The sequence below is a fragment of the Dendrobates tinctorius genome, unplaced genomic scaffold (genome assembly GCF_039654945.1).
Source record: "Dendrobates tinctorius isolate UK_male_01 unplaced genomic scaffold, ASM3965494v1 ptg000060l, whole genome shotgun sequence".
Classification (NCBI taxonomy): Eukaryota; Metazoa; Chordata; class Amphibia; order Anura; family Dendrobatidae; genus Dendrobates; species Dendrobates tinctorius.
Genome location: NW_027361728.1, coordinates 63,939,209 through 63,952,980, shown reverse-complemented (window position 1 = coordinate 63,952,980; position 13,772 = coordinate 63,939,209). Strand labels below are relative to the sequence as shown.

Below are 13,772 nucleotides of genomic sequence, written 5' to 3'. Positions count from 1 at the left end.
TGTGGCTCGATTTTGGCGTGCCTTTTATGACAGGCTTAAGGTTCATTTGTCATTTTCCTCGAGTTATCATCCAGAGTCCAATGGACAGACAGAGAGGAAGAACCAGGACATTGAGCATTTTTTGAGCTGTTTTGAATCAGACAATCAGGAGATGTGGTCGGAATATCTACCATTAGCTGAGTTTGCAGTCAACAATCATATGTCTTCTTTGGCTGGGTGTTCTCCTTTTTTTTTTGTTGTACCGGGAAGCATCCATCTTTCGGTCCTTTTTCTAGGATTGAGGTAGCGGTGCCTGAGGAGGAGAGTTTTTCTGGAAATTTGGAAAGGGTTTGGACCAGTGTGCGCCATAATCTGAATCAGGCTAATAGGAGGTCTAAGAAATATTTTGACAAGGGAGCTGAGGTTTGTTGTTGGGGACATGGTTTGGTTGTCCTCTAGGAATCTGGGTTTAAAGATCCCTTCTAAAAAGTTGGGGCCTAAGTTTGTAGGACCCTTCAAAGTGGTTCAGATTGTCAACTCGGCAGCGGTCAGATTGGACATTCCTTCGCCCTGGAAAATTAATTCAGTTTTTCATGTATCTTTGCTGAAGAAAGTTGACACTCCGGATAAGGTGGCTATGCCGTCTGCTCCTCCAATTGATGAGGAATGTGAGTTTGAGATTTCACGTATTCTTGATTTCATGTGGCACAGAGGAGGCTTACAGTATCTCGTGTCCTGGAAGGGTTTCGGTCCCGAGGACAATTCCTGGGTGAAAGCTGTGGACGTCTCTGCCTCAAGATTAATTAAGGCTTTTCACAGGAGATTTACGAATAAGGCTCGGGCCTAGAGGATTCAGGGGATCCTCGTTAAAGGGGAGGAACTGTTAGAATCTGTTCAGTTTGTGACTATCTGCCATTTTCTTGTAGTGTTCTGGCTGCTGGTCTTTTTCCTCTGGTGCTGGTTTGTCTTGGGTCAGGTGATTGTATCACCCTTTATTAACCTGCACCTGTCTCCCATTCCTTGCTGGACAACAGTGTTAATTCACTTGAGTTCTGACTTGGAGCTTTGCTTTGCCTTCTCTTTGTTTAATTAGTGCAGTACTGGGACCTCTGGTTCTGCTAGTCTTAGTTTCTGTTTTCAGTTTGGTTCTGCAGCCTTCTCTTTGTTTTCTACCAGGAGGTGACCAGTTTTTATACCCAGTCCTTAGATCTTTCAGGAACCCCCTTCCCCCTATCTATAGGTCTTCACTTGAGATTAAGCTAGGATCGTCGGTGGGTCTATTCGCAGGAATGGGTCACCCACTCCATCGTAGGGTATCAGCCTAGTTGTATTGCAGGGTCAGTTTTACCCCCTCCTACCCTATTCCTGTGCTGCAGAACCGTAACATTGGGGACCATATTAAGCAATTTGCCCAAATTTATGGGGTCCAACACCATGTTGGACCGATTGCATGAGAGGTATGTTAAGAATGCACTCGATGTCTCCCGCGCTAGAGGCTGAGGTGGCAATTATGGCCCTGGATGGAGAGGCTAGGGACTCCGTGATGCTGCGCACCCCCCGGGACCGTGACATATTGACCAAAGTACTGCAGATTTTGGAAGCAACTCCTGGGGACCCCACTAACGTAGGGGAACTTAGGACTCGCCTTTTATGCAAAGGGAGAGAGAGAAGGTGAAGCAGTATATGAATACCCTACAAGAGTTGCATACCGCCATTGTTAGAAAGGATGGAGTGGGAATAGGGCCGATGGATGTTCTGCTGCATGATTCATTGGTGACTGGGCTATGGGACGTCCTGACCAAACAGACCCTGAGAAATCTGGTACGGGTGGACCTCGCATCACTTTTGCTGACATAGGGAGTGAAGCCCGCTTATGTGAACAAGAGCAGAGGGTGACGGTCCCAGTAGGGAAGGTCCAGAGTGGGGAAGCAACGGCGAATGCTGTCACTGAACCCCACTGGGTTGAAGAGATGAGGAAAGAGCTGCTGAATATCCAAGGGGAATTGGCTGAGATGAAGGAAAAAGCTGAAACTGGTCCGAGCGCCAGTACTGAGGCCAGAAGGTCTCGCTGGCCGAGGTCTGTCACCTGTTTCAACAGTGGAGAGATAGGGCACCTAGCTTGGGAAAACCCGCGGTGGGGTGGACCTCGCCTTTGCCGGTCGTTAAACTAAAGGGCTCCAAGCCTGAGAGACGTCGCACGGAGCCAGAATGGAAAGGAAGGAGTAGTGAAAGTCTCACAAACCTAGTGTCCACCTGCCCACTAATCTGGGCTGAATTTGATGGGTGAGCAGTGTGTTGTCTGGTGGATACGAGGTCTCAGGTGACCACGATGCCCAAGGCCTATTTCCATCGACATTTTCCGGAGACTCTACGGCCCGAGTGGGGCCCGGTAGTAAAGCTGACGGTAGCAAATCACCTGCCCATCTCAGTCGCAGGGGTGGTGTGGATGCAAATTTCTCTGTGTGGCAAAGACCTCGGACGGAATGGTGTCGTGTTGACTCAGGGCGAAGCCGGTCTCAGTCTTACCATCACTCTGGGGATGAATGTTCTGAACGAATTCGGGAAATTGCTCCTGGATGAATCCACTCACTTATCCCTGAAACAGTGGAGCACTCATACTCACAGCAGCAAGTATTTCAATGACTGCTTCATGCCGCCCAGGCTCAGGAGTCATCCAGCCATGGAGAAACGTTGGGGACGGTGACAGTGCCGAACTCTGCTAAACTCAGCCTACCACCGGGGGAAACCGTACTGACCCTGCCTTTTCTTTTCGATCCCACACCCCGCTGGAGGGGGTGGAGGTACAATTAGAACCAGGGGCATACATAGAAATCATGGGGCCCCATGGCAAAAGTCTGAATGGGCCCCCCCAAAAAAAAAAATCAACTGGTGCTCTTAACTCCAGGCATGCATGTTATCAGTCAAACATCCAGCCACAGAGGATGTCAGGAGAGTCAGCCACAGCAGCATACAGGATATCAGCTGAGCTATCCACAGGAGCACAGAGGATGTCAGGAGAGCCAGCCACAGCAGCACAGAGGATGTCAGGAGAGCTAGCTACAGCAGAACAAAAGATGTCAGGAGAGTCAGCCACAAAAGCACAGAGGATGTCAGGAGAGACAGCCACAGCAGCACAGAGGATCTCAGGAAAGACAACCACAGCAGCACAGAGGATGTCAGAAGAGCCAGCCACAGCAGCACAAAGGATGTCAGGAGAACCAGTCACAGCAGCACAGAGGATGTCAGGAGAGCCAGCCACAGCAGCATACAGGATATCAGGAGAGCTATCCACAGCAGCACAGAGGATGTCAGGAAAGCCAGCCACAGCAGCACAGATGATGTCAAGAGAGGCCCAGCCACAGAAGCACAGAGGATATCAGGAGAGCTAGCCACAGCAGAACAAAGGGTGTCAGGGGAGCCAGCCACAGAAGCACAGAGGATGTCTTGAGAACCTGCCACAACAGAATGGAGGATGTCAGGAAAGCCAGCTACAAAGGCACAGAGGATGTCAAGAGAGCCAGCCACAGCAGCATACAGGATATCAGGAGAGCTATCCACAGCAGCACAGAGGATGTCAGGAGAGCCAGCCGCAGCAGCACAGAGGATGTCAGGAGAGCTAGCCACAGCAGAACAAAGGATGTCAGGAGAGCCAGCCACAGCAGAATGGAAGCTGTCAGGAAAGCCAGAGATAAAAGCACAGAGGATGTCAGGAGAGACAGCCACAGCAGCACAGAGGATCTCAGGAGAGACAACCACAGCAGCACAGAGGATGTCAGAAGAGCCAGCCCAAGAAGCACAAAGCATGTCAGGGGAACCAGCCACAGCAGCACAGAGGATATCAGGAGAGCCATCTACAGCAGCACAGAGGATGTCAGGAGAGCCTACCAAAGCATCACAGAGGATGTCAGGAGAGCCTGCCACAGCAGCACAAAGGATTTCAGGAGAGGCCCGGCCACAGAAGCACAGAGGATGTCTTGAGAGCCTGCCACAGCAGAACAGAGGATGTCAAGAAAGCCAGCCACAAAAGCACAGAGAATGTCAGGAGAGCTAGCCACAGCAAAACAAAGGATATTAGGAGAGCCGGGCACAAAAGCACAGAGGATGTCAGGAGAGCCAGCCACAGCAGCACAAGGGATGTCAGTAGAGGAAGCCACTGCAGCACAGAGTATGTCAGGAGAGGCAGCCACAGCAGCACAGATGACGTCAGGAGAGGCCCAGCCACAGAAGCACAGAGGAATCCACACACACACACCTTCAGTGCATGCAGGGCCCTCTCCACCCTCCACAGTGCGTGCAGCCAGTCCCCCCTCCCTAAGGTGCAAAGTGCCAGGCTGTCAGCACAGTGAGGGGACACATTTAACAAAAAAAATCCACCCCCAGCTGGGCTCACCGTCTTGTGTGTGTGTCCACCCTCTCCCTGAGTGAGAGAGGCTCATGAATGTTTTCTGCTTCCTGCTTCCTGTAATGCGCGTGTGCTGCTCTCTGGCTGCCAGGAGGCGTGGTGTTCTTATGCAAATCCAGCCAGAGACTTCAGCCAACTGCTGACCAGGAAACAAGGAAAGGGGAGCTTCAAGGGGGTATACAGCGGCCGGTGGCTGTCGCTTACATTTAATTAAAGGAGATAGTACTGTGTCAGCACAGCACAGCTGCCAAACTGCAGTGGCCGTTGCGGGCCCCCTCACCCATCCGGGCCCCCTCACCTGTCCGGCCCCATAGCAGCTGCGTGGTCTGCTACTATTGACGGTATGCCACTGGCTAGAACCCCCTGTGACTGAACCACTGCCAGCCGGACTGTTGGTGGCACGAACTCTGGCTGTTGTGCAAGATGGAACTGTACTTGTACGCTGCGTTAACTTGACCGATCAAGAAGTAGCACTGCCACCAAGGAGCGAAGTAGCATGGATAGTGGGGATGCCTGAGGAAATCGTTCTGCCCCAGGCAGTACAGTTGTCAGTTAAACAGGAAGACCCCTGGTCAGTGACAGTCACCACGTCTCCAACGCTGAAGTCCCAATACATCCACGAGTGGCGCCGCATATTACAACAGATGCGTGCCAAACTGTCCGAACTCACACCTGTGCAAGTTCAACAAGTGGAGGCAGTGTTAGGGCAATACAGATCCGTGTTTGCAAGTCATGAGGATGACTTTGGCTGTAACACGGGTATCACTCACGAAATACCAACAGGGAACACAGCGCCTATCAGAGAGCGTTACAGGCAAATTCCCCCTCAGTTATACCAGGAAGTTCGAGATATTGCTCGGTCAGATGCTACAAGCAGGTGTCATCAGAGAAAGCAAAAGTCTGTGGGCGGCCCCCATCGTGCTGGTGCAAAAGAAGGTTGGGACATTGACGTTCTGTGTAGACTATCATAAGCTTAACATCTGCACCGTGCTGGACTCATATCCTCTGCCTCGGATTGAAGAGTCCTTGTCTGCTTTGGGGAAAGCCAAATTCTTCTCGACGTTGGATCTCGCTAGCGGGTACTGGCAAGTACCCATGTCGGAGAAGGACCCGGCGAAAACGGCTTTCATTCTACCTATGGGACTCTTCGAATTCAACAGGATGCCCTTTGGCCTGGCCAACGCCCCCTAGCTGAAACAGGGGTTACTGCCTCAAACTACTTTTTGTGTTTTATTAGACAAATTATCATATAATTGAAACAGTTCATGGTCAGGTTTTCTAATATCACATAGCATTGACAAGAGTGAGGTCATGTTACAGGGGTTATATAGGACGTTTGTTTCATTTTCCAAATGGTGCCAGGCACTTATTGCTAACTATTTACCAGTGCTGCCCTGCAATGATCTCTGCTGGCTCAGAAGAGTCGTCACTGACCATTCCTGCTGGCTCCTATCCTGCTTGTTGTGAAGTCGCAGAGTAGATCCTTCTCGTTCACTCTGCTCTTTTCCACAAAACAGCACTGATAACATTATGTTCCTTCATAGCCGGCTCCTTACTGCGTTAAGCTAAGCTGGATATCAATTAATAGGATGTCGGCATTGATGCCCCATTGACAGAGCAGAGCGCAAGAAAAGGAACTGATCTGTTGATGTGATGTCACAGGAAGCAGGAGAATAACCAGCAGGACCGGTCTGAGACCACTCTGAGCCGGGAAAGCCCATCCCAAGGAGTTTTGCAATTACCTGCTGATAAGTGCTTAGTCCAACAGGAAAGAAAAAAGTTCCAGATAAATCCTTTAAAGCAGAAGGTCCTCTCAGTTAATAAATCCTGAATATCACATTTCAATAGCTGGTTATAACAATATCCAAACCAATTTATAAAAAAAAATTCAACATTCACTGCCAGAAAACAATACAAAGGCTAGAAATGACAGTGCACCCTTTAGATCGAATGTAAGAAAGGATTGCTGGAATTTATATTAAAAGCTGCAATTTTCTCCTTTTCTGGCTCCTTGTGTGTAGGAGGAGATTCTAAATTGAGTAATATTAGAAGTTTTAATTACATTTTAGAGGGAAGAATGTTATACACATCTTGTCAGTGATTTAAAATGTTAAACTTTGAAGACTTTTGCCTCACAGAACATTTCAAAAGTCTCTTTATTTCCTTTGACAGTCTCTTTGGTGACTATAATTAAGAGCTGACTTGCTCCTCAAGAATTGATGGAAACAGGAGGCGTATCTAGAACACGTACTGATTTATTGCAAACACAAAACCCAATGGTTAGTTGCTCCTCGTATGAAATTAAAGGGTTGGTCAAAACAAAACAAGAGATATTCAGGGCAGCTTACTTACTTACTGGATAGCCTCCCACTATAGGTAGTCTACGATCGAAATCTAATATCATACTGTAAATGTATTAAAATTCCAGTTGCAATAAAGTGTTAAAAAGCTTGTTCCATCTAGTCCACCGGATACGCCATAAATGTATGATAGATACAGGTCCCACTGCTGGGGTTAAATGAGTCTAACTCTTTTCTGCAAACAGATATCTCTTTGCATCCCTTTCCTCAAATCAACCATTCAAGAAGTCTCGAAAGGACTAATGGGCCACACTGCGGACTCATTAGACATTTTCCGCTACTAGCAAATCTGGCAAAGTATTACATAAGCTATTTCAATACTTTGATTTGGAAGGGAAGTAGTTCAGCAAATGTAAGCAACTTTGTCCCAGAACTTTTCCATCATTTTCCTACTAGGTAGAAGGAAGATTATACAGCGTTCGTGTCAGAACTATGATTAGAAGAAAATGTTTACTGTGATAATCCTCATGATAACAAATGTCCATATTTTTATGGAAATCACTTACAGAAAACCCATGCAGTTACCATGCATTGCTACTAATCAGGACAGAAAGATTTTATGTGGCCACTGGGGATGTATACTGCTTTGACTTTCAAAAAGAAAAGCTTCACTTCAAAACCACATACATTGTCAACATTTGGTTGATGATGCCTGACTGAAGCAAATGTTATACTACATCATTTCAGATCTCAGTTCTGTCATTCATTGCTGCTATACAGTGACATAATATAGTCTAGCTTGAACAGTCAATATTTGGCAAGAACATAATTTTCTTTTGCTGCCACCCCAATATTAGCAAAATCTTTAACATTTCTAAATAAGGACTCGGATCACACAATGCTATGTACTTAGTGGCCAGTTTACCATGATCTTCTACTTTATTGGCTACCATTTGCCTATACCCATACATTCCAATATTCATTATTATATTATATGGAAAAGGAGTTCTTCTCTTTGGACAATGTCATTTTGTTAAGGCCCCGACACACTAAACGATGCACCAGCGATCCCGACAATGATACGACCTTGTCAGGATCGCTGGTGCCTCGCTACATGATCGCTGGTGACCTGTCAAACAGGCAGGCTCACCAGCGATCAGGACCAGCGAGGACGCTGGTATCCAAGGTAAATATCGGGTAACTAACCGAGCGTGTCGCTTAGTTACCCGCGGTGTACCTTAGATACCTGCGTGTTGGCACTGAGAGCTGGTATCTAAGGTACATAGCGGGTAACTAAGCACGCACGTCACTTAGTTACCCGCTGTGTACCTTGGGTACCAGCTCCCTGCACGAGCACGCAGGTATCTAAGGTACACAGCGAGTAACTAAGTGACGGCGTGCGCTTAGTTACCCGATATTTACCTTAGATACCAGCTCCCAGCATCTGCTTACAGCGCTGGGAGCTCGCTGATCGTTGCTCTCCCGCTGCCACACGCAGCGATGCGTGCTGGCCAGTGGGAGACTAACGATCAAAAAACGGCCCAGGACATTCGTGCACGATCAGCTATACCCGGTGGGGGGGGGCGGTCGCTGATGCGTGCCACACACAGTGAGATCTCTGACGAGATTGCTGATGCATCACAAAATCAGTGATCTCGCTAGGGATCTCGCTGTGTGTGACGGGGCCTTTAGACGAGCCCCTGATGTGCTGATCACAGGTTAGCGCTTCTGGGAGCCCAGCAATCAGTGGTAATCTCTAGTCTAGGGGAACCTGGAAGCAAGAAATGAAATTAGTTTTCCTACAGCACCTATGCAGGATTTTTAAGTGCCAAAAGTCTAAGGACTTTTTAAACACATTTCCTGGCTCATAGATGATGATTGTGTACAGGGGGGGCCTCTCTACCTCAGCATTCCCTAATAATGTATTTTAAAATGGGTTTTCTAAACAAGATAACAATCTTAAGAAAGACCCCTGTGTTGCTCAATATGTCGTGTCTACGTAACTGGTACCACCAATGTGAAGCTCTATGGATACAGACAATTCTCTTCATTTATGTGGATTGGATTAATGCACCATTTTTTTTATGCAAATAGTCTCTTCAGAGAGGAAGAGGACTAGAACTTTTTTTTTTACAAACTTTGGATTTATATTTCACCACTTAGTTAAAAAAAACCTAATCATATTTGGTATCTACAAACTCGTAGTGACCTGGAGAATCAAAATTGCAGGTCAGTTTTAGCATTTATAGAACGTTGTAAAAAAAAATTGTTGAATTGCAATTTTTATCTTGCAATTTCACCAAACATGGAATTTTTTTTCCCGTTTTCCAGTACATGATATGGTAAAACCAAATGGTGTCGTTCAAAAGTACAATTTGTCCAGCCAAAAAACAAGTCCTCACATGGCCATAATGATGGAAAAATTAAAAAAAATGTTATGGCTCTGGGAAGAGGGGAAGCAAAAAGCTAAAAAAGGAAAAACCCAAAGTGGTAAAAGGGTTAAATACAAAAATGTTTGCTCCTTAGAGCACTGTTTCTTGTCTATGGCCAATCTAATGACCCCCCATGCTTAGACAAATCATTCTATTGCGCTTTACGATCACATGAATGTTCAGTTCCAGCAGTTTATATAAAGGTTCACTCTAAAAACTGTAAAAACTGCCGGCAATAATATCTTCATAATAATAACCATTATAAAATAATGTCTTCCAGATCATAATAAGCCCTTCTCTATATGTAACTTCATATAGTACAGCATACAAACAGATGGGAATGACTGAGTGCTGCAACATTCAGCTAAAATGTGAGCTTTGGATAACAAGCGCAGTGTAACTACAAATTCCATCCTCTGGACGTCATCAAAATGTGACCGGGAATAAAGTCACAAATGAAATAAACCTTAATGCTTTCTGTAAAATCTTACATTCAAACATGAAAGTGATATTTGGGTATTTTTTATTGATTCGATGACTGATGATTTTTAGATTTTATAGTCAGCTGCTAACAGAATAAAAATGTGTTATTTCAGGCAAGTTTTATTCCAGTTATTTCTCTTTTACATGTGAGTTTTTGGTACATGTGCTGTCTGTTGACCATTTTTTGTGGACCAATTGTCTCCCTCAAAAATGGAGACATGTCCGACTTTGATTCATATTACTGATCAAACTCACCAATGCAGGTCAGGGCTCTGCGAAGAACAAAACATGTATAGGACATGGTTGTCATCCTTCTGATGCTCATACTTTGCAGTTTATTGGACAGGGGAAATTAGGAATTATAAGAAAAAAAACAAAGAAAACAAGGATTGTAAAAACTGACACATGGACCAAAAATGGATCCAGTTCACTGAAATTGTTTTTTCATGTATGAGAAAAAAAACTGATGTGTGCAGCTGGCCTTAGCTGAAATGTTAAGAATGTGATATATTGAATGTCATTGGTTTGCAGAGCTCCTGATAACTTTCTTAATAAATACTTGTATTCCTGTATAACTGTTATTGATGCTATTGAGAAAGTATAAACAAACAAACAAAATTTGAAAATGGCGCCCGCCGCGCCTGCACGGTAGCATCTATCGGTGTGTATAGAGAACCGACAGCTGCTACTGCACAGGCAGCGCCATCTTGCTGGAGAAGAAAAAAAATTTCTTTCTCCAAGATGGCACTGCCCACACCTGCGAAGTATTAGCTGTTGGAGATCCTTAGATTTACTTCCTCAGGAACCTCAATAACAGGCTTTACTAGGACGCTAAAAACGCCGGCACCTGTGTAGGGAAGGTGACCTGACGTACGGACGGACGTGTCAGAATGGAGAAAGATAGGTATGCACAGTGTAGGTAGGTGTCAGTTATTATAGAGGGGAAACATTTAGGAAAGTGTAGTGGACGTGCAGTACCTTGGGTGGACATTAGATGGCAGGGAGGAGTGTGAGCAAAGGACTTTACAGCAGCTTAGGGCTTTAGAAACCGTTGGTCATGGGGGGCGTGGTGACAGTTAGAGTGACAGTTTCAAGGAACCGGGGGAGTTATAAATACTGAGGGAGGGTTCCAGAAGGTTCCAGTCCCCAGGGGGAGCTCAGGTGACAGGAGGACTACGCCAGTCTGTGTACCCTGAGGAGAATCCGACCAAGGGGACTGAGGAGAGGAAATGTCAGGGGGGTGGTCCTGACAGGAAAGGACCGCAGCAGAGACGAGGCTCTGGGTGAAGGACACCGTATGTAACACGACGACTGAGCAGTAGAAGCGCTGTTGGTTTACGGGCCTAAGGCGGCCACAGTGACGGACCTGTCAGGAGCGTCGACAGTAAAGGAGGGGACGGTGTGTGCAGACACGTCCCTAGTGTACGGGTTGAGAAGCGGCTCTGGAAACGGAGGGCTGCGAGGTGTGCCGTCAGTCGGACGGCCAGCGTGAATAAACTTGGACCTGTTGCACCCAGAATCTGCCTACATCGTGTCTCTGTTATCATCTCTGCGCGGTAAGAAGTGGGACCACCCCCTACCCCCCCAGCTCGCCCGACCCCCCACCGACCCTACATTTGGCGTAGTCGGCAGGATGGCCGCCGCTAATACCTCATCTTCTGCGGCAGACCTGCCTCAAAGAATGGAAAAGGACTCGGACTACTCAGTTTGGATTACAATTACCGGTGGATTACGATTGGCTTACCAGTGGATTACAAATGAGGAGCGCAGTGATGAATCTGTGTGGCCAGTAGAGGATCCGGGGCGGTACCAGGGACAGTGCAGTATGGCGGTGCTCCTTCAACGCAGAGGCGAGGTCCGGGTGTTCGCAGTTGTTCAGAATGGACTGGGACCCCCTCCAACGTACCCCCGTGGACAGCAGTATGTGCCCGGAGGCCGACGTTTCCATATATTGGACCCTGACAGGTGGGTGGAGAGGCCTGCCAACACCCCACCCCACAGAGGGAGTGATACCGAAGAAAATCCTGGGAGCGACTGTTTGGCGCCATTCGATTGCTGCCCACCGGACGGTATGAGACGCTGCGGATGTCGGGGCATTGGCCGCCTAGAATGGCAGTGGCGGCAGGAGAACGAACTGAGACAGAAGACGTCATCTTCGGGTCCATGGGCAAGAAGAGGAATCTGTGCGGAGCCCGTGCGGAACCAGAAGGAGCGGCCGCCATTGATACCGGCGGAGAGTCTCCCCGCGGAGCCCCTGAGTCTGGAAGCTAGGCCCGCTGAGCAGCGAGTTGGAGAGCGGAGGCTGCGGGATGAGCCGTGCGGTGGTGTGACGGAGGCCGTGGCGCCGGGGAAGGTGAGAGTTCCCCCGGCCCTGCCGGCGGCTTCACAAGCGGCCCCTATCATTTTGCCACAACACGCAGCCTCCAGTGTACCGGAAGGCCCGGCTGCGGAGGGCCCTATGCTATACGTGGAATTGAGCAAGGCCCTAGCTCCCGTTCCCGAGCCTTCCCACCCGGAGTCACCAGGGCGGAGCTTATTTACAGAAGGCGCGGTTGCGCTCCATCGGCCGGTGTCAGCCTCATCACCCGAACCGGCCGTTACTCCGGCTTTGCTGGAAGTTGTGGATGCGGCCTACCCTGCGGCCGCGGTAATGCCAGTATTGGAACCGGCTAGGGTCTGTTTAACGGGCCCTGTGGACCAGCCCTCCGGAATCACGGCTGCTCCCATCCGCTACCCGGCCCCAGCGGCTGCTGGGCCACAGATATCATCGACCGCCTCTGCCCCGCGCCCTTTCTCGGCAAGGTCCCGCCCACCGGACTCTGGGACTGGCGCGGTACCCTCCGTTTGGGTTGCGGAGGTGGTAAAACAAAAGAAGGTTCGAGAGCAGGAGGTATGGAGCCTGCTTCATTCAAAAGGGGAGGCTGGCATGGCGGTGGAAAGATCCCGGGGGCGGCTGGTGTACACCAATGTGGCCCGGGGGTATGGCTTCATACGTGATCAGACTGGTCAGAAGGTATACGTGAACGTAGCCTCCATACGCCACGGCCGTGCCCTGGAAATAGGGGACTTTGTCTCTTATTATAAAGAATACTGCCCCTGCGGGTATTATGCGGTGGCAGTACTGGCAGTACCTGAGGAACGCAAACCCCCGTAAAGAGGACTGTATTGGACACTCCCTTCACCCCAGGAGTTCCACGGCTGTGGGCCCCTTGCTACCGGCCATCAGGAGATGGCCTGGACTGTCAGAGTCTGAAAGAACAGTTCTAGTTTTAAAAAAAAAAATGTTTTATGTGATTAAGCTGTTTTTTTTAGAATGTTCCTCTTACAGGATGTTATAAAAAGAGAAAAGAGCCAGCACTGCCAGTGGTCAGAACGCATAACATGAGGTGCATATGCACATATCTTACTGCATTCAAAATGAGACATTTAGCAAAATATTGATCAATATATTGAGCCACCCCGCCACGCCAAGGCAATCTCATATGGGGGGTCCTACTCTACATTTGTATTTATTCACTGTGCCATTGCGGCCTCCTAAATGTTTTAAAAGCAAGACCATATCAAATGCAATCCATACCTGAAGCATGACTGCATCACTCCCGTGCAGCCAGATGGAGCAGGTGCAGATGAAGGCCAACCAGGTCTGAACACAGACATCTCAGGTTTGACCTCCACACACTGCCTGACCAGCAAACACAGATGAAGGGCAATGCAGGCTCAGACATGGATGCAAAAATAAATAAAGCCTGGGGCAGGGCGGGGCTGCCGTGAGTGTGCACAGCAGCCTAGATCAATCACAATAAACACAGAAAAGATGGCGAACATGACCCAGCGTGCACGGCAACAGTGGTGGTCAGCCACAAAACCAATTTGCAATAAAAAGAGAAAAGAGCCAGCACTGCCAGTGGTCAGAACGCATAACATGAGGTGCATATGCACATATCTTACTGCATTCAAAATGAGACATTTAGCAAAATATTGATCAATATATTGAGCCACCCCGCCACGCCAAGGCAATCTCATATGGGGGGTCCTACTCTACATTTGTATTTATTCACTGTGCCATTGCGGCCTCCTAAATGTTTTAAAAGCAAGACCATATCAAATGCAATCCATACCTGAAGCATGACTGCATCACTCCCGTGCAGCCAGATGGAGCAGGTGCAGATGAAGGCC

The 13,772-nt window shown here is 48.2% G+C and overlaps 1 long non-coding RNA gene across 1 annotated transcript in view; it reads right to left on the bottom strand.

Moving 5' to 3' along the window:
- Positions 1-13,292, bottom strand: part of LOC141092781 (uncharacterized) — a 38,172-nt gene extending 24,880 nt beyond the window's left edge. Inside the window, exon 1 of the long non-coding RNA XR_012232913.1 lies at positions 13,174-13,292. This is a non-coding gene — a long non-coding RNA (uncharacterized lncRNA). The remainder of the gene's footprint in view (positions 1-13,173) is intronic.
- Between the last annotated feature and the right edge of the window lie 480 nt (positions 13,293-13,772).